This window comes from Lagopus muta, chromosome 13 (assembly GCF_023343835.1).
Source record: "Lagopus muta isolate bLagMut1 chromosome 13, bLagMut1 primary, whole genome shotgun sequence".
In the NCBI taxonomy this organism is placed as follows: domain Eukaryota; kingdom Metazoa; phylum Chordata; class Aves; order Galliformes; family Phasianidae; genus Lagopus; species Lagopus muta.
This window is the reverse complement of record NC_064445.1, coordinates 2,985,678-3,007,298: the sequence shown is the minus strand read 5'-3', so window position 1 is coordinate 3,007,298 and position 21,621 is coordinate 2,985,678. Positions and strand designations below refer to the sequence as shown.

Here is a 21,621-nt window from a genome sequence, read left to right as displayed (position 1 = left end):
AACCTGACAAACCCATAGTGAGTTGTGAATATGGAATTTTTAACATGAGACAGCATGATTTTGGTTTGGGTTATGGATAACCCTGGGATCTGGGGACCACTGGCTCCCCAGGTAGAAAAGAACACCTTCCTGCAAGCAGCACCCGACAAAAGCATCCAAATCTCTTCCAAACTCATGATTCAGAACTGGTTATCAGCTTGTTTAGAAACAAAACGAGATGAAAAACAACCTGTTAGCCACAGCCTCTCCCTCCTTATTAGGATTAAGTGCATGTTGTAATGCTGTGGAGTCACCAGCTGTGGCATTTTCTCTGTGTAACTCGAGATGACTAAAAGTAAAACTATACTGGAGGTATCGCTCCTGAGATGCACTCAGTTTCTGACCACGGGAATGTTCTTCATAATGCATTTTCTGTATTTGAGGACAGTCAGCATTCAGGAGGTGATCAGTGAAGAGATGAATTCAGTTAAAGGAGAGAACTTTGCCTGGGGCAGGCCTTCATTTTGCCTGCTTGGTAGATATGCAGCTGAATAGCGCAACAGTTTGATCTGCAATTTCTGGAGGCTAAAGATCAAACTCAAGCCCCGAAGGCTGCTTCCCCAAAGCCAGCAGAGCTACCAACACCATAGCAGCTATCTAAATCACTTTTTAGTTTGGAAAATCACCTCAAACTATTACGAACTCCATGTACAGAGCATTCTGTCAACCCAATTAATAACACTAATAAGAATTAGGATGGCTTCAATGCACTGACAACACAGTAAACAACCCTGAAACTTGCTAAAGATATCTGTGTTTTCCATCTAGTTACAGCAGTGGTTTTATCACATGTTGGATATGGCTCTGAGCAAATACAAACACAGCTATGGCAATGAAGTAGAGGTGTTTGGTGCGCTTATTTAAGAACAAGATGAGTAAACTATTTCTTAATCTGTATCTTCTGTGATAGCAGTGCTAACTAATATTGGCACTGGGCACACACATTCAAAACTGAATCAGTAGACAAAACAATCATTCATTTACCATTCCCACTGCCAACAAGCAGAGGGTAAAGACCAGAAAACCCACTCCAAGAAGAGGAGCGACAGCTATAGAATAAGGAGGTGACGCCACACTGGGTACCATGAGGCAAGTGTCATGAACCTGCTCCACACCTAGGAATGGGCAAGGGGTGTGCCAACAGGCATTGCGTGGTCATAAGGATTGTTGGTGCATTCCCACAAAATGGAAGTGAGGGACTACACATCTGTAGCTGCTGACGAGCAGAAAGTCTTCTCTCTCTTCCTCTATCCCAGCATCATCTCAGCAGCAGACAAACACCAGCTAAGGTAGCAGCAATGCATGCAACCAGAGAAAAAAGGAAAAAAGTTGGTCTTCAGGGTCTGAGGAAGATGACCTCAAGCACCCAACCATCCATCAACAACACATAATTACTGTGACCCATGTAGCTCCATGGCCGCGTCGTACTCTTCAGATGAGCAGAATCAGAAAGGCAGAAGGGATGTCTTGTGGTTGGTGACCCTGCATGTAGAAGGGGGGTCTGCAACTAGATGATAATTGTGGTCCTTCTCAACCCAGTCCATTCTATGACTGATCCTATTCTGATCCTATGACTGTTACAAGCCAACAGACCAAGCAAGGCAAAGCAGACAGCTGGCTCCCGCAGGAGGTGGAATTACCTTCTCCTGCACAGGTGAACAACAAAATTAAACACAAAGCATTAATTTAAATATAAATGGTAGGGCTTAGCAAAGTTTCAGCCTTGATTAAAGGACAAAGTGATAATGAGTAAGACTGTTTCCTTTGTGGTTAACTGACCTGCAGGTGATCTTGAACAACCTTTACCATTAACTTAAACCACTGATTGGTCAAGCAGTCCATGAAAACAAGACAGGATTCTCCACCTGTGAGAAATGTACTATCGCTCTGTGTGCAAGGTGGGAGAACATCTAAAAGGGAGGGATATCCAGAGCTGCTCAGAAAACAGTGATAGTGTTAATGAAGGCACAAGCTATGCAAATTGCAGAGACGAAACCAATTGTCTCCCTTGCCTCATCCTAATGGCTTCCATCCAACAGTTGGTGTGAATCAGCCAACAGAGACAAGAAGCATACTCTGCTTCCAACCCTACTGATCCCTTCAGGGCAAGGGTGAGATTTAGCCCATGGGAAGAGGAAATAATCTTTTATGCATCCTTATTCCTGGCTGTGTTGTTGTTCTTTATCAGTTCTGTGCCTTTTCTGCATAGCTGGGAGGTTTGTTGCTGCCATTCAGGAGGCCATGAAGAAGCTCACATCTGCTGAGTTGGGATCTCAGAGCCAAGAGCACATTTTTTTAAAAAAAAAGAGTTCATGGATTGGGAGTTCTAAGAATTTTGGATTAATTACCTTAGAAAAGTAATATCAGAATAAGTATATTCTTTAATTTCCCTAATATTTGAAGAGCTTTGCTCACTGTTCGAATATTAACTGTTGGTACAAAAGAGAATTTAAAGTAAGAGGAAATAAAATGGGAAGTGGAAACAAATTAGTCTATCTTCATTTTGAATCGTTTGAGAAATACTCCATCAAGGTTTTTACCAAAAATATTCCCATAAAATGTTTTGGTGGCATTCTCTGAAGGAAAAGCTCTACCATATTTTTAAAGCAACTCCTTATGCATTATGTCATCACATTAAATGTCCGTATTAACCCAACTGCAAGTAATGGTACCTGATCCCATTTTCTTCCCAACCTTAGCACTTCTGAGTTCAGCTGTGTGGTTGTCTGAGGTGATAAGTGCAGCAACATCACTTCTGCTGAGCTGTTTGCCTCTAGGCTATCATACCCCAAAGTAGGAGGCTGAAAATTAACTCACTGATCTCCTCCAAACCAAGCAGCTGGAAAAGCACCATAAATGCAAAATGCACAAGTCCCCATCCATCAAATTAATAAAGGTGTTTTCTATTTGCAAGACTGTCAGCTTTTTATCTACTATAATTGATCTACACACTACAAGTTCCAGTCGCTGAGAATCTGTTGGTTTGCCACATGTGAATATGATGCTTCTCAAACATAGAGCTCCATCTAGAGTAAAGATCAAAACAAAGAAAAAAAAAAGATTAAGGAATCCAAAGTCAGATCAAATAGAGGCTAGATGTCTCTATCAGACATGTCAACCCGTGAAAATTCTCAGCTGAAATACTGACTTGCTTTGGAATCATTAAAATGAGGTGAACAACTGCATTAGTAGCCCCAGAAAACTTAATTCCTGCAGTTCTGCTGCTAAACATGGCCCAGAGCAATTCAGCTTTCCATGGGCAGATGAGCCTGCTGCCAAATTAGCACCCAAGGCTGTGAGACATCAGGCCAGCCTCACCCCCAGCTGCCTCTTCCCTGACCAAATACCTTCAGCTTGTCTTCAAGCAACAGAAACAGTATGTAAATGCAAAACCTTAGGTGAGCATCCTGAAAGTCATAACAACAGATACAACTAAGGAAAGGGATGAAATAACTAAAATCTGGGAGGTGTCAGAATATAATGACTTTCCTCTTGGGAAACATTCCAAAGGCACTAAGGAGTCATTTTTAATTGAGTAAGACAAAGCCTACAGATGAGTACAATGCTATTTTCAAATATGCTGAACTGAGTCCCTCACTCTCATTAGCAGCTTTTGAAATACAGCCTTTGACTACCATAAAGCAGAAAGGAAAGCTGTCAGCTCAGTCTAACTTTCATTCAGGTAACTTTGCATGCTAACATACCATGCTGTTATGTGATCTTTAATGGAATTATCCTTGGGTTTATCTTCCTTCACAACAGGACAAAAGCCAGGCTGTTCGCCATGCCTAATATATTAGGAAGGCAAATGCCTCCATCAATGCTTTCCTTTTTGTAGTATCTATTCCTGTAGGTTACAAATACTCTCAGAAATGGCTTATTCAAGCCAGTGGGACTCCTCACATGGGCAAAAGCAACCTCACATTAAGTAATAACACCATAAAATTGCTTGTTAAATGACACAATTATAAAAGGAAAAAAAACAAGCCCATACATTAAAAACCCACTGCAATATATAGTGTGTAGTAGTACTTCTCCATGTCAGCAAACAAACATTATAGAGACACTAAACCAATAATAATGTAGCCAAATACATTCAGATTGTAAAAGGAAAAAAAAAAAAAAAAAAAAAGCCATTCAAAAGGATATGGATGATATAGACACCATTATTACGAACATGCAGGCCTTCTACAGCTCTTCTCATCACTAGATTTTGAAATTCCTTAGAGTAGAAATGAGTGATTTTACCCTGCTTTTATAAACAGGTTGATTGAGTATTTTAGTGCTCGCTTGTTGAATAGAAAAGACATGAACTGTAGTTGAACTCCATGAATCCCCAACCCCATTATTTCTTTTATCTCCACAACATCTCTTTCTTTATAAGGCCAGTGAGTGCCTTCAGATTCCCCTCAAGAAGAGAAGAAAGCAGGCACCTCCCCTCCCCCAAATAATCTATAATTGGTTGGAAAGTCCTTTAACCAGGAATTCCATCAGCCATATTAATACCCACAGTTGCCACAAACCTCGCCACTCCCTTGGCTTTCTTCCCTTCCACACAGACCTTTCCAGCCCAGAGGTTCTTTCCCTCTGGCTCAGGTTTTTCTGAGCATCTCCAGCCCATCCTCTCAGTCCAACAGCTCTCCCTCCAGGAACATCCAGCCCCAGTAGCCAAGTTGGAGGACCAAGAACCCCAGCTGAGTGAAACGGGCATGAAGGCAACTCCCTACTCCACAAGGCCATGCCATTAGCACGGCAGCAGCAGAAACACCTGCATTCTTTCAATATGCTCCCTGAGCAGGCACTCCCACAGCCAGAGGGATGCTGTTTTCTAATGACAAACTGATTTTAATCAAACCACTCTGATCAGCCAACATCGAGGATCCTTGGGGTCTCCCAGGTTCCTGATTTCTCCTATCTAAATGAAAGCCTGAAACACGATGGGGTTAGGCAATAATCAAGCAAGCGCAAGGCTTTCAGATTACAATTTTGGATTGCAATTCCACCTCACCACTCTTCTGGGCCAGTAATTTATTTTCAGGAAGCACTACAGCTTTCAGACTTTAAGAAGTTTGAATACAGTCATAGAATCATCAAGGTGGGAAAAGACCGCTAAGTCCCATCATCAACCCACCCCCACCATGCCCATCACCACATCCCGCAGGGTCACGTCTCCTAATGGCACTTATCCAGAAACTTACTTGGGTTTCTCTTGTCTCTGCACTTCTTTTTTAACAGACAGTTGTACAAATTGAATGCCAGAAACAGGTTTGCGATGAGGAAACCTCCAGGACTGCTCCGTGCAGCTCTGAGCAAATTAAACTGCTTTTAGGACCTTGTAAATAGGTTGTACAGATTTGTTGCTGAGTCCTGGTAGGCAGTAAGAAGTTAAAAGCAGTATCAAGCCACAAAGTGTATGAAATATCTACTTCAAAAACAAGAAATGGATACAGAGATGCATCTGTTCTCATATTCTGATATAAAATTTGCACACCGGCCTCTCACACCAGCGTAAGTAGGTGTATTTTTCACACTGTATCAGCCTGAGGTATGGAATAGTTAAAATACGCTGTGTTTTTAAGCTATGAAAAGGAGAGGACAGATGAATCTGATTGCTACATGCCTTAATTTTTATCCAAGTTTCTCTGTCTTATTGACAATCAGGACCATTTTCCCAATAGCTCAGCACAGTGCCAAGAGGACAGGGAAATATCCAAGGCAATTTCTTTCCTTTATTCCATCTGCTTCCAAGCAGATTGATCTGATACTCCAAAAATTGAGCAGCAGCAGCATTTTTTAAATAGCTTGTGAGCATCTGCGAGCTGAAAGAAAGCAGAACTGTGCTGAGTACATTTTGTGCCCATCAAGAAAGGATATTGCAATCATGCATGGGATTTCCAATGTCCTGAGACATAATACCTGGAATCCTGTTGTCTTTCAGCAGAGGATGATTACGTAACAACACACCCACCTGAAAAGCCAGCTGGGCAGAAGTGCTTCACAAAGGAACTGCTGCAGAGTGGAGGAATTAGATTCATTCAAAACAACAATGCTTGAGTGTCAATTTTCAATTAAAAATTTGTGATTCGTGTCCAGAATGATTTTATGTTTAGATGTTGTAGCTTAAAGAATTAAGCTAGCTAATTCCACGCCACTCTGTTCTACAGATGTTTCAATTTAAGCATTCAAGCATTTTAAGACATTCTAGGTCTTAATGTCTGGGTCTAGACGTCACCCAAACCATGACGTTACCTGCACCCTTCCCAGATATGCTTGTTCTGCTGTCAGCAAACATCCAGCTTTGAACCAAGATGATTATTTTGTGCAGAGGAGACAGTCCCATAAGGCATATGGGACCATCATAGTTGATATGTTTTGACATATGAAACACCCATATTTCATGTAACATTGTAGGTTATATGAAAATTCGCTTTCTGCTTTGGGATGAGGTTGGGTTTCTTTGTTATTTTTTGTCTGTTTTGGTTTTCTTTTTCTCTTTGTGTGTTTCTTTCTTTCTGGTGCTGTTTTTCTGGAAAACGAACCTGGATGTTGGAATGAATTGTTCTGTATATAACTTGGTCCCTTATAGTCTGATGCATGGAGCTAGAGCAAGACAGTGCCTGGATCTTCCTAGGGTGAAAAATAGTGGTGCTTATCAGAGCACCAAGGAATGTGCACATCTTAAAATGAAACTCGTACTAAAGAAGACAGCTGTATCAGAAGAGTCAACACATGAATCCTTCTAACAAGGGGATTAATACTGGCTGCCTTTCTCTTTCGTGAGTGTCAGTGCTTCTTGTTTCTTGGCTCTTTGCTCATATATAGTATTTCTTCACAGTCCAAATAACACTTTTGTGTCCAAATAACACTTTTGTGTCCAAACTTGTTTAAGTAGTATTCTTCCTTGCTAAGTGAATGTTGAAGAATGGGGGGAGCAGGAGAGAAGAGGAAAAACCATTGGTAGAAAATAGTGTGAGACAGTGGGAGTTGCATTCACACACATGCTTAACTGATGGGAAGACTGTCATGTTTTCGTTTACATTCAATGACATGCACTCAGGGCTTAGTCCTGTCGTGAGTCAGTAACTGGCTGAGCCATGAGATGAGTTATTTGCATTTATTAACCTCAGGAACATTACAGGGAAGTTGGTGGTGTTGTGAAACATTTTTTCACTGAAGACTAAAAGGCTATTGACGATGCACGTTCAATTAGAAATTCTGATACATCTATCTTGAATGTTTCCTAATAAATAAGACTTTTTAAGGGTTGTTGGCTCACTTAGCTAAGAATGCACTTCCACCACAAGCATGCATTGGCTGACAGAATGAATCTGGATTGCTGAGAGGGAACTAAACCTAACAGGAGAGTTTGATCTGCAACACTGGCATACAGATTTACTGCCATAGAGATAGGTGTGTGTATGAATACTTAGATCCAGTCCTTCCTTATCTGCTTAAATCAAGGCCAGATAACGTGTCCAATAGTTTGAATATTTCAAGCAAAATGTTTAAGGACATGGACACCTGCTTTAGTCCTTTCACTTAGAAAGATAAAGATTGCAAACTCAAAAATGCTATGACCACGTGGCACTCTGAGCAAGGTCAGGGGTTTCCCAGGCACACTGAGGTCACAGATGATAAAAATGGACTGCAAATAGCTCACTCAGTACCTTTGCTCCTGGACTTGTGGATATTTACCTGCTCGGCACTTGAATATTCTCCCTTAGCAAAAGACAGTATCAAGCATTATTATGATGGCCTTGGAAGGAAAAAGAAAGAAAGAAGAGTAGGCTTTTTAGAACGGATGATCTGAAAGAGTTTATCCTAATCAGCTTCCTTAGCAGAAAGGGTTACTGTAGAGTCAGAAGACCCAAAGCAGGATTCTTGGAGAGGACAGATCTAGGTGTACAGAAGTGCCATTCTATTCCCCTCTTAAAATGATCAGTCCTCATTAAGGTATTTTCCCTTCTTCTCCAGGTAGAGCAGCGTTCTGCAATCTGAGGCTTCTGAGGATCAAAGGTACTTTTTTAACAACCCTTCTTGTACTTAATTAGCTTCCTTTTCCTTCTTCGCTACCCCCACCTCGTGTTTTTCCTTCCATCTTTCCTTTTGGCCTCTATCTGTTGGGGTCTACATTATCTCCTCCCAGTCTTTGGTATTCCTAAGGTAAATAAAGAGAATTCTTCAGGTCACATCTCGGTGCCTCTGGTCATTCTGATATTCCTTCTCTGCACCTCTTCCAGCCTGAATTTGGCTCCTTTGAACATGGGTAAATCCAGGCAGAGAGAGGAGAGGATAAGGATGCAGCCTTTGAAGACAATCTAAACACTGTGTTTACATGAGAGCCCAAACAGGTGAGCACATCCTCTAGCCATTTGAATAGCTGTTGATCTCAGCACGGTGATAAAGCAGAGCCAGAAAGTCTAAAGTTTTTACCACCTTGATACACTTACTGATTAAGGCGATTCTTTGGTTAACATTTGAAGGCAGTTTCCCAGAGGAGACCAAACAATCTAAACTATATTTGCAAGAGATTAGGTCATATTAGTCAGTTTTATAGTAAGAAAAATGTCTTTTCTTATATAAAGGAAGCCTCAGTCTTGAACCTTACAAAAAGAAAAGAAAGAAAAGAAATACGCTGGAACATATAAACCTTTTTGGAACAATTGATATTTTTCTGTTGTATTTATACTACAGAACTGAGAAATGCACTGTTGAGGATTTCTGTGTGACTTAGTCTGGAAGGTACCTCTAATCCAGTCTCCTGCCTATGGGAAGAATGGCCATTTTTTCCTCCCACAGGAAACAAGATAGGATAAAATAATATTGAGATAATTTTGCATAAGATGTTATTTAAATTCTTGGCTTTCAGCATTTTTAAGATGGGATGTGAAAGAGAAATCCAGTCAGATTTCAGTTTTATGAGGCACGCTGGAGATAGCAAATTGGTTACAGAAAAAGGGCAATCATTTTTGGCGATTGCTGGTCATCCCATCGACCCTTCCTCACCAATAACAGTCTCATCTGCTGTAAAACTATACCTAATGCTTATCAGATACAGCTATTAGATCTTTCCATTTCTAGGAAGCAAGCATGGGTCTCTTTTCCAGATGACCCCATTCACAACCTGAAAAACATCTCTAGGTTTTGCCAGAATTCCTGTTGTTTCAAATTCTCTAACTGTAGGATCACATAGACTAATCCAAAGGAAAAGTGGTCGACTGTGGGTGAAGTATGTGAACATCTGCAATATCACTGTGCCATTGGAGAGAACAAAGATCCAGGCTGAAATAAGGGCTTGGGTCTTGCTGTATCTACCCACTTTCCTGAAATTGATTTTTCCTTTGAGAGCTAGCCAAGAGAAATACCTCATCTTGGTCTCCAACTGAACCAAGGCAGTCAGACTTGTCCTTTTTTAACACTGTTGCACTAAGTATTTCTATTGGAAGTCCTGAGATCAAATTTAATGAATATCAGTGGTAATACGAGTAAGGTTCTTAAAAAGAGAGATTCAGAAAAATGATCCATGCTTAAAAAAAAAAAAAGGAACACCAGATCAAAATACTGTTGGAGATGAGAAAAGCGAGCAGTAGTGTAATATAAAATACAGAGGTTCTAAAACCTTGAAAACATTTAAGGCTACAGAAAAAATAATAAAGCGAGGGTTTGACATCTGCAGAGAAGCAATTATCCTGGAAGAGGCAGATAAAAGGTGTTAATATTTCTGAAGCCTGAGATGAAGCTTGAATATGGCACTTCAAATTCCCTGCTGGTGGAAAGCAGCATATAGCTCATCTCTTCCTGCCTGTGAAGCACTAATTCTTGTCAGACTAATGCCAAGACAATGTAAGATTTTTTTAATATAAAAATATAATATTTTTCCTCATTTCTTACATTGAGACTGCTTTTGAGATGACATTGGAAACAAGATTTAACAGAACCACGATAAATAAGTAATCACAGCAACTAATAGCCACCTCCAGGTCCACGTCTGCCTGTAGCCCATGGCAGAGCAATATGGCAGGTCTGCCCAATAAACCACAGTCTGGTCACGATGATATGAAACCCTGCAATAATGAAAAAATAAAGCTCTGTGATCATCCAACCCTGCAGCTGTCCCTCTGCAAATGTCTATAAGCCAGTCCCCTGTATCCTCACTGGATTTAAAATAATTGAAAAGCTCCCCTGTGAGATTGCAGGATGAAATTTCTCATTGTTGTTGGAATCTTCCAGCCTCTAAGGTTGTTGACCACACTTATTCTGAGTGAGGAAGAATTTACAGATGTGGTAGATAAGATGTGTTTGTGTTTATCTTAGCTATTTCCTTTTCTCCCTTCAGCCCATTCCTTGTGCATCTATCTATTCCTGCTTCTTCCAGTTTGGATTGACTGATATGTACCCAGACACCATTTAATCAATATACACAACATCTAAACCATAGGCAATCACAACAGAAATTCCAGTTTCAGAGCAGGATGGTGAGAAAGAGCCAAAGTTCAAGCTTACTTGTGGAAGAAAGATAACAAGTGTAATTGTCTGACAAACACTACCTCAATTCCCCACCCCTCTAATGAGATGCCAAGCTTAGCTTGTGTACATGCAAAGCTGAGATGAGCACGAGCCTTGGAACCTATGTCAGTCACACAGGTCATGCTCAGATGACCTCCAAAGCATTTGTAGATGTACCTTCTCCTCTCCTCTCCTCTCCTCTCCTCTCCTCTCCTCTCCTCTCCTCTCCTCTCCTCTCCTCTCCTCTCCTCTCCTCTCCTCTCTCCAGATTTAGCAGGCTCCCTCCTCACAATGCATCAGGGCAGATGTTCTGCCAGACAGCACCCAAGGAAACTCAGTGCTTACACAATGATAGCCTCTGATTCTGGATCAGTCCCTCCCAGCCAGGGCTGGCACAAGCCTTACAACTGCGTGTGCTGCTGTGGTCACCCCCAGGCAAGAGGAGCAGCTGGGTGCCTGTGATTGGGTGAGAGAAATGTTCTCAGGGTGTGCTATGGCTGCCAGGAGCTGCAGGGTGACTCCTTGGTGCCCTGCCACTGCCTGCCCTCTGAGATTTATTTTCTGTAGAGGAATTACTTGCCTTTGCAGTTGCTGAAGAAACGAAGCTGCTTGAACAGCACTGAAATCCATAGGGCTGGTTGTCCTGGCAATGGGGCCTTCCTCCCAAGCCAAGTTTTCAGACTTCAGTGATGATTGGAAGTCTCTTCAATGGGTATCCCCAAGGGGGTCCAAGAGTGCCCTCCCCAGGGAGGGACAACACATGGGCGCATGGGGACTGCTGGAACTGGTGGCTTTTTGCTCTTCTTCTTTCTTTGAGAAGTAGGCTGGTTATTAAACAGCAGCCCTCTGATATTACAAGTCTCATGTATACATTCAAATGTGTCTGCAAATGAAAATCAGTGTCTGGATAAAATGCCATTACAGCCTAAAAATCATTGGGAGCAAACCAGAGCAAAATGCTTCTCTATGCTTTTGTTATTCCTGTACCCTTTTGGTTCTTTTTATGACAAAACACTCGGATAAAACCAGGGATTAATTCTCATTCAACAAAGGAAATCTTTTTTGAAAATAATTATTTTCCCTCTCACTTTTGTGAAGGAAGACAGAAGCCAGATAGCAGTTCTGACCTAAGCTAAGACATACTCAGATTTTGTCAGACAATATGTTGGCTTAGTTCTTGTCTTTGTTCAAAATGAGAAAACATCACAGATTTCCTATTCTTAGCATTTTATTTTCTGCCATTTTGGCACCTCTGTCAGTCCTATTTCTTTGTTTTTCCGTTTAAAAACTCTAGGACTTTAACATTTTTGTACCTGTATGCTTTCTGTGGCTTAGATGAGATGAGAAATATTGCTCCTTTTAAATCTTTGTCAAACTGCACTGCCAGCATCTTCCCACTGCATCCCCACGTTGTTTTTCCCTGCTCCCAGGCCAGCCATGGGGCCAAGATAGGTGGAAATGTGGGAGGATCTGAAGCTGACATTGAGCTGTGTAAAGAGGCAACTCCCAGATACTCCCCATTGTTGGGCCACGTTTTTGTTTCCTGGTTGATTTCTTTCAAAGGTGTAAGAATTTAAAAGAAAACAAAAAACTTTCCTTCAAGTTACTTCCATTGAAGTTGATTTATTTACATACAAGAGGCTTGAGTTGAGACACAAATATAACCCAAGATAACCCTTCCTTCTCTGTTTTAACCAAAGAGAGTTTATTCAAGGACTTATCAGAGCCTCTCTTCCCACACACTTGAGAGCAAGAAGACCATGTAAGTGGATTAGCATGTAGTTCCACCTGCAGAGGTCACAAAGTAAAGGCCAACTCATGAAAAGCTCAAAAAAGTCAGTAAATAATCACACCACAGCTGTTCTGGCTATCATGTCAACAGAGCCTGGTAAAACACCCACTCAGCACAAGAACTGACACAGCCTTTGAAGCAAATGAGAATAGGATTGAGTTTGACACTGCAATGAGAGGAAATCCCCACACTGTGCCATGAGAAGTGTGCTGCTGCTGGTTGTGAGTTCTTAGTGCATGACTCCGCTCCTGGGGCCAACATGTTCCAGTAAAACCACAGCAGGACTGGCTCCATCCCAGTTTTGGGCACGAATGGCAGCTCCAGAGCTGTACCTACATGGGGACAAATGTCAGCTTGCCTGACAGTCCCCTCCAAAACACTTAAAATGTTGGATTTCTCCCCATTTTGCACACAGAAGGAGTTAAAGCCAGGCTAGGAATGTGTCCATCTTCATAGAAGAATCCTCCAAGGGATTCTCCAGCCCCAGCTATAAGATAAACCCTAAATGCCCACTCTTTCACAGTGACTTTGGATTTATCACTGCCAGCTCCTGTCTGCCTCCACCAGGGCTGGGCCACAGCTCTAGTGACAAAGGTGGATGTGTCCAACACTTACAGAATATTCTGTGTGTATTTATCACTAGAACTCATGTCTACGGCCTAATTCTCTACAGTTCAGTTATATTCAGTGTTTGCTGCATTTTTTCTTCAAAGAAAGTCAAAATAAAATAAAATAAAATAAAACAAAAGCTAAAATTGGATCAAATAGAGACTACAGTGCCGGGAATTAGATTCAACACTGTGTAACAGGAAATACGTACCAGCGTTTCTGGTCTGGAAGTGTAACTCAAATCCAATCATTTGATGCTCCTCAGGAGAATCTGGAAGCTATTGCAGTAATATAAATAAAAATTCAACAACATTATAGGTACTTTTAACAACTGGATTATCTTCTCACAGCTCCCCCCTTCCAACTTCCCACTGCAATATATCCCTGTAATAACTTCCAATTGCCTGAAGTAAAATGACAACTGACACATGCTGACAAGATTCAGGAGAAACAGCAGTTGTTTTTTATTCCAGATGGTACTTTATGAAGATTCAAGATATCATTTGATTAATTATCCAATTCCTTAACTTTCCCCCAGATTATAAAAGGATTATGGAAACCACACACCCATAGTTTGATATTCAGGTGACTTCACCTATTGTTTAGGTCTTTCCTCCTTGCAGCCTCCTTCTCTCCAGGTGAGAGGAAAATAATGTGTTGATTTACACAAGAAATCTGTCCCAGAGCTGCAAATAAACGATTCCTTGCACTCTCTCCTTCTGTCCCTCATCCTGCCCAGCAGTGCCCTCAAACCTGCAGTGTTCTTTCTTGAAGGGTTCGACCATTTCTCATTGTCATTCTCTTCTCCTTCTCTCACTGTCCTTGCTGTGGCCTGGTTTGCTCCTAATATTTAACATAATTAAAATTTGTTTCTTTCTGTAAGTCGTTGACCTACAATTTAGCTTAACTACTGCTGTGTATCAAAGGGTCAAGGGCCAAACACTACAGAGCAAAAGGGACCCTGGGAGACACACTGTGAGACTGGAATACAGATATAACCGAAGCTATCATTGCTCATTTACAATCTCCCAGGACTTTGCTGCTTGGCAGCAAGTGTTGAGGAGCTGAACTGGACAGCAGCTGCTTCCAGAGCAGTGAGCAGTTGGCACCTGATAGAGGAAGTGTAATGTTCAGCATGACATTCTTCATATCTTGGCTATGGAGCAGTCACCACTGATCCCTGCAGACACCTTATTTGCATTGATAACAGAAACGTATATGGAAAGCACTCAGCACGCTGGCTTAAAAAGCCCAACAACAGCACGGTCACAACTGGAGTGAAGGAGCGTTGAGTCACTGCTCCACCAGGCAGAGCACACAGCCATGACTAAGATCCTTGGAAGGAAAAGAGTTGGCAGGTTGATGCTTAACCCAGGAACAAGAACCTCTGAATCATCATCTCTCACACTATCCAAATCAGAATAAAGTTAGGTGTCAGATTTCTGTGCTGAGAAGAGAGATCCAAGCTGTGCTCCCCTTGCTTGGAAGGCTCATTTATTACACTTTCAGCTGCATCAAACATGCAATACCTGGGGAATAGCATACACTGAACCCTCCTTTGCAATACCCTCTTCCCTGGGCCATCATCTTCCCCCATCCTGATCATGTGCTATTCCCTGACCCTGTGCTTGCCTCTAATTTCTGTGGCTTATTACAAGACTTATATCTATGTAGGTAACTCCAGCTGTGAAGCAGTGTGTTTTGTACATCCCAAACTTCTCTCTGCAAGCCAAACATCTCTAATTCCACAAACACCTCAGGTATCTCCAGACCATCCTCAGTTTTATGCCTGCTGGGTTTTTTTAAGGTTTCACAATCTTTCTTTTTTTTATTGTTATTTGATTGGCATCAGATGTGTAGAGACAGTCCTGGTGCCCAAGGATGGGGGAAAGTTATACTTTGCATTCCAACAAGAATGGTACCCTGGACTTCTCAGAAGAAATCTTGCTTTCACAAGAATTACAACCCAGTAATAATCTAAAGATATGAAGACTTGGCCATACATTTTACGGGATGCTCACTGTGTAACATTTTAAAGATGCCTCCCTTCTCTGACACCGCTCCAATTTGTGAAACAAAATGCATTCTTGTAAGGAAAAAAAATATATCTTTTCATGTTTGTGCTCCAAAAAAAATGTGGACAGCAGGAGTAGATTCAGCACGGACATATAAAGAGGCTGTAGGAACACCTAGCAGTGTTTGGTGTCAGCCTACGTGGGAGTGGTGCCCATTCTTGTGCTCTATTTCATCACATCACTGTGGCATCCAGGTCAAGGTTGGCATGAGTTTCAATCTTGTCTTCTTAAATGTATCAACATCAATTACACTTTAATTATTTGCTCTTTTAGTTATGTTTCTGTTTCTGATGTTGATTTTCTTCTGTAGGTACATAGCAATGAAAACATGAAATGAACCCTAAGTGAGCGTAAGCCAATGCAGCGTAATCAGAGAGTTTATCTGTTGTACCATAAAAATGATATGATATCACACACATTGTTGAGATCAGACTGTGTAAACAAAAAGAAGTGTCTTAGACAGCTGCTACAGTATTCTTCATCAGGAAGCTTTCATTGCTATCAAGTTTAGTTAGTCATTATGCTCAAGAAAGGCTGGGGGAGATGGGGGTGTCCAGATTGGAGAAGAGAAGGCTCCAAGGAGACCTCATTGCAGCGTTCCAGTACTTAAAGGGAGCTTATAAATGGGAAGGAGACCAACTTTTACATGGTCTGATAATGTAGAACAAGAGGGAACTGCTTAAAGCTGAAAGAGGGGAGGTTTAGATTGGAGGTAAGGAGGAAATTCTTTACTTGGAGGGTGGTGAGGTCCTGGAAGAGGTTAGCCAGAGGAACTGTGGATGTTCTGTCCCTGCAGGTGCCCAAGGCCAGGTTGGATGGGACCCTGGGCAGCCTGAGCCCTAATGTAGTGGTTGAAACCTACCCATGGCATGAGGTTGGAACTGGACGGCCTTTGAGGTCCCTTCCAACCCAAGCCATTCTGTGATTGATCATAATCATAATCTTGACTTCTCTTCCATCTGTAGTGATCGATACTCCTTCTGGTAAGGAATCACATTTGATTAGTAATTTGTAATTACTAATTTTGCATGAAGCAATGCACACTGATGTGTTAAAACCAAACAGCAGGCAGTCATCACAGGCTGTCTAAAATACTGCAATGACAAAATAAATTGTTACGGTATGGAGATTTCTGATTAGGCTTTTGGCAAGGAAACACTTCTAAAGGTCATGTATGATTACAGAACGATTACCAAAGGCAGGGAGAGAGCAAGGTGACCATTTCCAGGAAAGAAATGGGGAAAAGACCAGAATAAAAATAGTCAGGTCAGAGCTATTCATTCTGTTGCAAACTGGAATCCCCCAGTGTAGCAACAGTCTGACCTGAATGAGCGGAAATCACTTAAGGGCCAGGGAACAGCAAACAAAGTATACATCAAGGCACTGCCAACAGAACTGGCACTGCAGGATCAGGATTTCATCACTCCAGAAAAGACTGAGCATTCCCACAGGGAATACTGGAACAGTTGCTCTTGCCCTGCAGGCGTATGGCTGAATCCAAGGCAATTAACAAAGACAAATGCTGTAGAGAGTGAACTGGACCCATCACCTGCCCTGATGGTGAGGGGTGCAGGCATCTTCGCAGTGCTGTACCCACAGCAGTTTCAAGGCTGAGTTCAGAAACTCAAACAATAACTGGTAGTTGCCAAATGAAATTCATCTGAACGAGATGTCTTACTTGCTTTGTAATTTTATCTTCCTATCCACCACATTGCTAAGAAAAGCTGTGGCTCTGCTCTTTAAAACGTGTCCCAAGTTCTATGTTCCTATAAAAATTACATTTAAAAAGCCATGAAATGCTTGATCCAGTAAATAATAATAATAATAAGGTTGTTCTGATGTTTAGAAGCGAAGCCTAACAGGAAGTTGTTTCTGAAAGAAAGTTTCAGCTCTTCGTGATTCCAAAGAAAAGAACTCACAACAACTCAAAATTTCTAAACGGACAATTTTATTGTTACTGTTACTGCAAAATCAGGTGAGATAAATGGAATTGCTGGCATGGTTTCATATTTCTCATGGCTTGTACAGTTCTCACAAATTTTTAAACTGAAAACATATGGCTTGCTTGACAAAGCGACAAGCTTGAGGCTAAGAACATCCATTTGATTCTGACACTGCTGCCCAATTTCTGCCTTCATTCTGCACCCACAGCTGCCAGTGAGGATGTAGGAGGCTGGGACATGCCAGGAATGTAGACACTCAGTTTGAGAGGGCAATTTCATCTTTCTGTTTCCTCTTATATAAAACAGGGAGGACAATATGTGTTACGTATCTCACCTAAGGTTATCACTGCATAGCATTCTGCAGTGCAGAACAACTCCAGACCTTGCACCTGTCTGATTCTTCAGCAGGACAGGTACAGTGTTAAAAGTTACGTGTGATTATTCCAAAAAGCTGCATATACAAGTATATGTAGTCTTCAGTCCCAGTAACTGGTGAGCCTAAACGCAAGCAGAGCCCAGAGCCCGTGCTCCATCTGAATTCAGTGGGGTGAAGAAGCAGATGCTTCTCTGCTGTTCAACCAAAATGCATGTCTCAGCCTCCTTCTTCTCCTCACCCACCAGCAAATCTGCCTGAAAATTGGTATTTCCTGCCTCAGACTGGGAGTCCTAGACCTGATCAGATGTGGGATGTTTCAGCAAAATGTTATCAGAAGGCAAAGCTTGATTGTATGCCAGCTTGCTCCCCAATACTTGCTCAAGGATTGCACCAGAGGTTGAATGGACAGGACCATGTACAAGGGGAATGTCCATCTCTGCAGTCCTTCCAGACCCTGAAGCTGGTCTTCTCAGGAGCTGCTAGCAGACCCAGACTGGTGTGGGGAGGGCAGCTGGTAACAGATGATACTGTTTAACCTCTCATGAAATTACCATGATACCAGCAGGTAACATGCCATTAAGTCTTAGGGCAGCGTAGGCTCTGAAGGTGTGGGAGGGGGTGTTTTTCTCTCTCCCAAAACTCATAAGCACATTCCTCACTGAATGACCTCACTGAAAGGGTGGAGGAAGGAGGATTTCACTTCAAGATAAAGGCGTTTCTGCTGAAGCAGAAAGTAAAGGTGTCACTGAGATCTCCTCCTTCCTCCCAGTTCCCTGTCACTACCACATCCATCCTCTCTTGGGACTGCACTTCAGGAACGCTCAATCCCCACAGTCTGCCTCCACCAGCAGGAACCCACATGCTCTGCATCTGGCATCACTGTGTCTGACTGTGGGAAACTTGGGCACCGTGTGCACTGAGACTGGCACAGCAACCTACCCACCACAGTGCAACAGCAAAGAGAACATGGACAACTTTCCTCCTGCATAGGAAAGACCTCTCCTAAAAGGCTTCTGCCCTCACACTCCTCAGCTGATAAGCACTGCTGGGACCTTTAGTTGACTTGCACATCTCTGTAGCTGGGAAGAACGTTCCCACTCAGCTGGCTCTGGTCCAGCTGTCATGCCCAGGCGGAGCAGAACAGGCTGTCACAGCACTGAGGCTGCTGAGCACAGCTCTGGTTAGCTGGAGATCTCTTAGCACACTGCAGCAGCCAGGCACGGCCAGCTCAGTGCCAACCCTTCCCAGCTGCTCCAATTAGACCTTGCCACTCAATGGCCCAAGACAGGAGCCAGCTCTGTAGTCCCCTGCCCTCTTGTTACTCTGTGCTTCAGCTGCACCGTTTCAAGACAGTTAAGCTCCCGAGGAGCAACAAAACTGTTGCCCAACAGGGAGAGTCCAACTGCATGAGACAACACTTCCAAAGAGCTGGAATCATACCAGAAACCTGTTAGATGCCAGATCAAAAACAAATACTGAGCAGTCCCTTTCCCTCCCTCCCTCCCTCCATCCAAAGGTAAATACAACAGCAACCTTTCACCCCACACCCTTCCCAGGTGCTCCCAGCAGCGGTTTCCTTCCCATCATCAAAACACGTGACAGTAACAAGCCCAACGTGCCTCCTGGTGGGAGAAAGAAAAGGAAACACTGCCATTGGTGTCTGTGAGGACACTGCTGAGAATTAGAGAAATGCCTGTTCAGAGGTTTAAGCCCTGCAGCAAAAATGTTAGAGGACCACACTAAAGCAACACCTGACCAGTTCTTCAGGAAGTACATAGCAGATTTTTCATGACACAGTATTTGGGGGTAGTTTTCTCTCTGCAATCTGTACAGAGATCCAGGGGAGCATTACACCCAAGTTACACCTACACAAATAATTGCTTTCTATGACTCACACAAGTTCAGGCTGTTGTGAAAAAGGAGCTGACTCTTACAAAGCTACAGGACAAAAAAATTTGGACAAACTCCGCTAGTTTTCCTACACTGGAAAGAGATAAAAATTAATGGAGAAAGACAATCGGAAGCATCTAAAGGAAAGAAGGAGCTGAAGGGGAAAAAAAAGCTATAGCTTCCCACTTTGTAATGTAGGCAGCAAACTGACAGCCAAATTAGGTGATGGGTTTGTTTATTTAATGGAGTACAAGAGGGGATTCCTGTGTAGAGCTCTCTAATTGTTACATATGCTAGGAGCCTCCCAGCACTGCTCTGCTTGTTTGTAATGGATTTATGGAAAGGAAGACAATGTTAACACATTTGGAACAATTACAAGGTTAAGAACCAGGTTTCTGCCCTGCCATTTGTACTGTGCTTTGTTACAAGACAAAATCAACAGCAAAATGTATTCTATCAGGAGAAAAACAAAAAACAAATCTTGACTTGTTCTACTGAAACCAAAGAATATTAGGAGAGTAGGAAAGCAACCATGCACAGGAGGCAAGAGGTGAGTAAATCAGACACAAAATCTACCTTCAGCTCTGGAATGCAGTGCTAAAGCACTGTGAGAGCTGTAAGCCAGATAGAAAGATGCCAAAGTAGAGATGGCCAGAGATTTGGAAGATAAAAATGTAAGTTTCTATAAGTAAAAAATAACAAAAAAGTAGAACTGATGAGATAATTGCTAACAGGGGTGACTGGCTCTAACCCTGCTTCAGGCAAGGACAGTCAAGTTCAGCTCTGAAATGCTGACTTTGGAGCTTCCAAAAGCTGGCTTCAGTGGGCTTGCAGAAAAGCAAGGGTGGGAATGGGAAAGCAAAGCAAAGTTTGGGTGCTTTTGTCTTTCATCAGGAGTTACTGGACTAAATGTGGCTGGTGGGCAGCATCGTATTTCTCAATATTAACTTTAGCCTTTGTTGGAGGTTGCTGATAAAAAAAAAAAAGGAAATCTAATGGCATCTTGTTAAAAATAACCTCACAAAGGAATGTTCCCTCTTGGCTGAAATGCAGCATTTTTGTCCGTGTGTGCCTGTTCTGTGTGTAATTTTATCTGTGTTATTTCTTCAAGTTTGGAAAGTTAAGACATTAATACTATCGGAATTCTGAAGCTTATCAGAAAAGCTCTGGGGCACTTCTTCAGTTCTTGTATGTGAATGGTTTAAGAACATTTCCTCGATTGCACAAGACAGAGAACACTGGAGGACACTGCAAGCTGCAGGAAAGGAAAGGTTGCTGCTGATAAATCTGCCTGGTGGTATTTATTTACTGAAGGAATTATTTTGTTTCAGATAGAAGAAGGTTAAATTTATACCAGAAAGGCCCAGCAAATTTGCTTTGGGTGACTGTACACATTGAAAACACAACTTATTTAACTCAGCATTGCTGCCTGGAAGATGGCCAGAGGAGCACTGCTCATTGCAATGAACACAGCCAAACACACTGCTCTTACACTCTGGTTTTAGTGCACTCATTTTGCTGTGCTATGGAAAAAGCCATGGAGATCCATCCCACTGCTGCCTATAAAGTTAATGAAAAATGAACATTTTCTGTCGGATAGATAATCACCAGCAAAGAATAAAGTATGCACCTGAAATATTTCATGAGAGCTTTTGATGACCTCCATGTTGCTCTTTAGCAATGTATAATATGAGGTGGAATCTTATCTTGTCTTCTTTTCACTTCATTTCTACGTAGAAATTTTTTTTAGGAGGCTGTTTTAGGTAGGCAAGAAATGAAATTGACCCTGCTATCATTACACACCACTGGGACTGCAATATGGATAACACTTGATGACTTGTTTAGTGCAGGGCTAGCATCCCCTGCGCTCGCACACACTGATAAAACAAAGCCCTGATGGACATAGTGAACATCTGCAGTAAGGAAGTGTTTTCAGGATAGTGCTTGAACACAGTTCAATGGACCGTGATTGTACTGAGACTATACTGCACCTATTGTACAGCAGATGCCTTTGAAAGCAAGGATACCACTGAAAGACCAGCCAAACACCTAAAGCACAAAGTCAATATTTAACAGAGATGCTTGACACGTGCTTTAGGGAACCATCCGTGTCATTTACATTTCTCATCCAAGTGAGATTATGCACAGCCAGCTAGGAGCCCAATTTCCTTGTGCAGACAGTGTGTGAAAACCAAATTATCTCCAGAGGACAACAAAGAAACATGAAGTGGAAAAACCCATACATTCAGACCCTCCTCCAAGCATTCCAGTAGCTTGAGGCTCCCTTAAAGGCCAATACAGAGAGAAAAGGGCGCATGAAACAAACTGCTGGGGATCCTTTCTCACTGCTGAAAATAAAGGAAGCCAAGGATCCTGCTCTGCTCACTGATG

General features: G+C 42.2%; 1 protein-coding gene across 1 annotated transcript in view; it reads right to left on the bottom strand.

Moving 5' to 3' along the window:
- Window positions 1-21,621, bottom strand: part of SLC6A14 (solute carrier family 6 member 14) — a 38,755-nt gene that overhangs the window by 16,120 nt on the left and 1,014 nt on the right. The gene's annotated exons all lie outside the window — the stretch shown is intronic.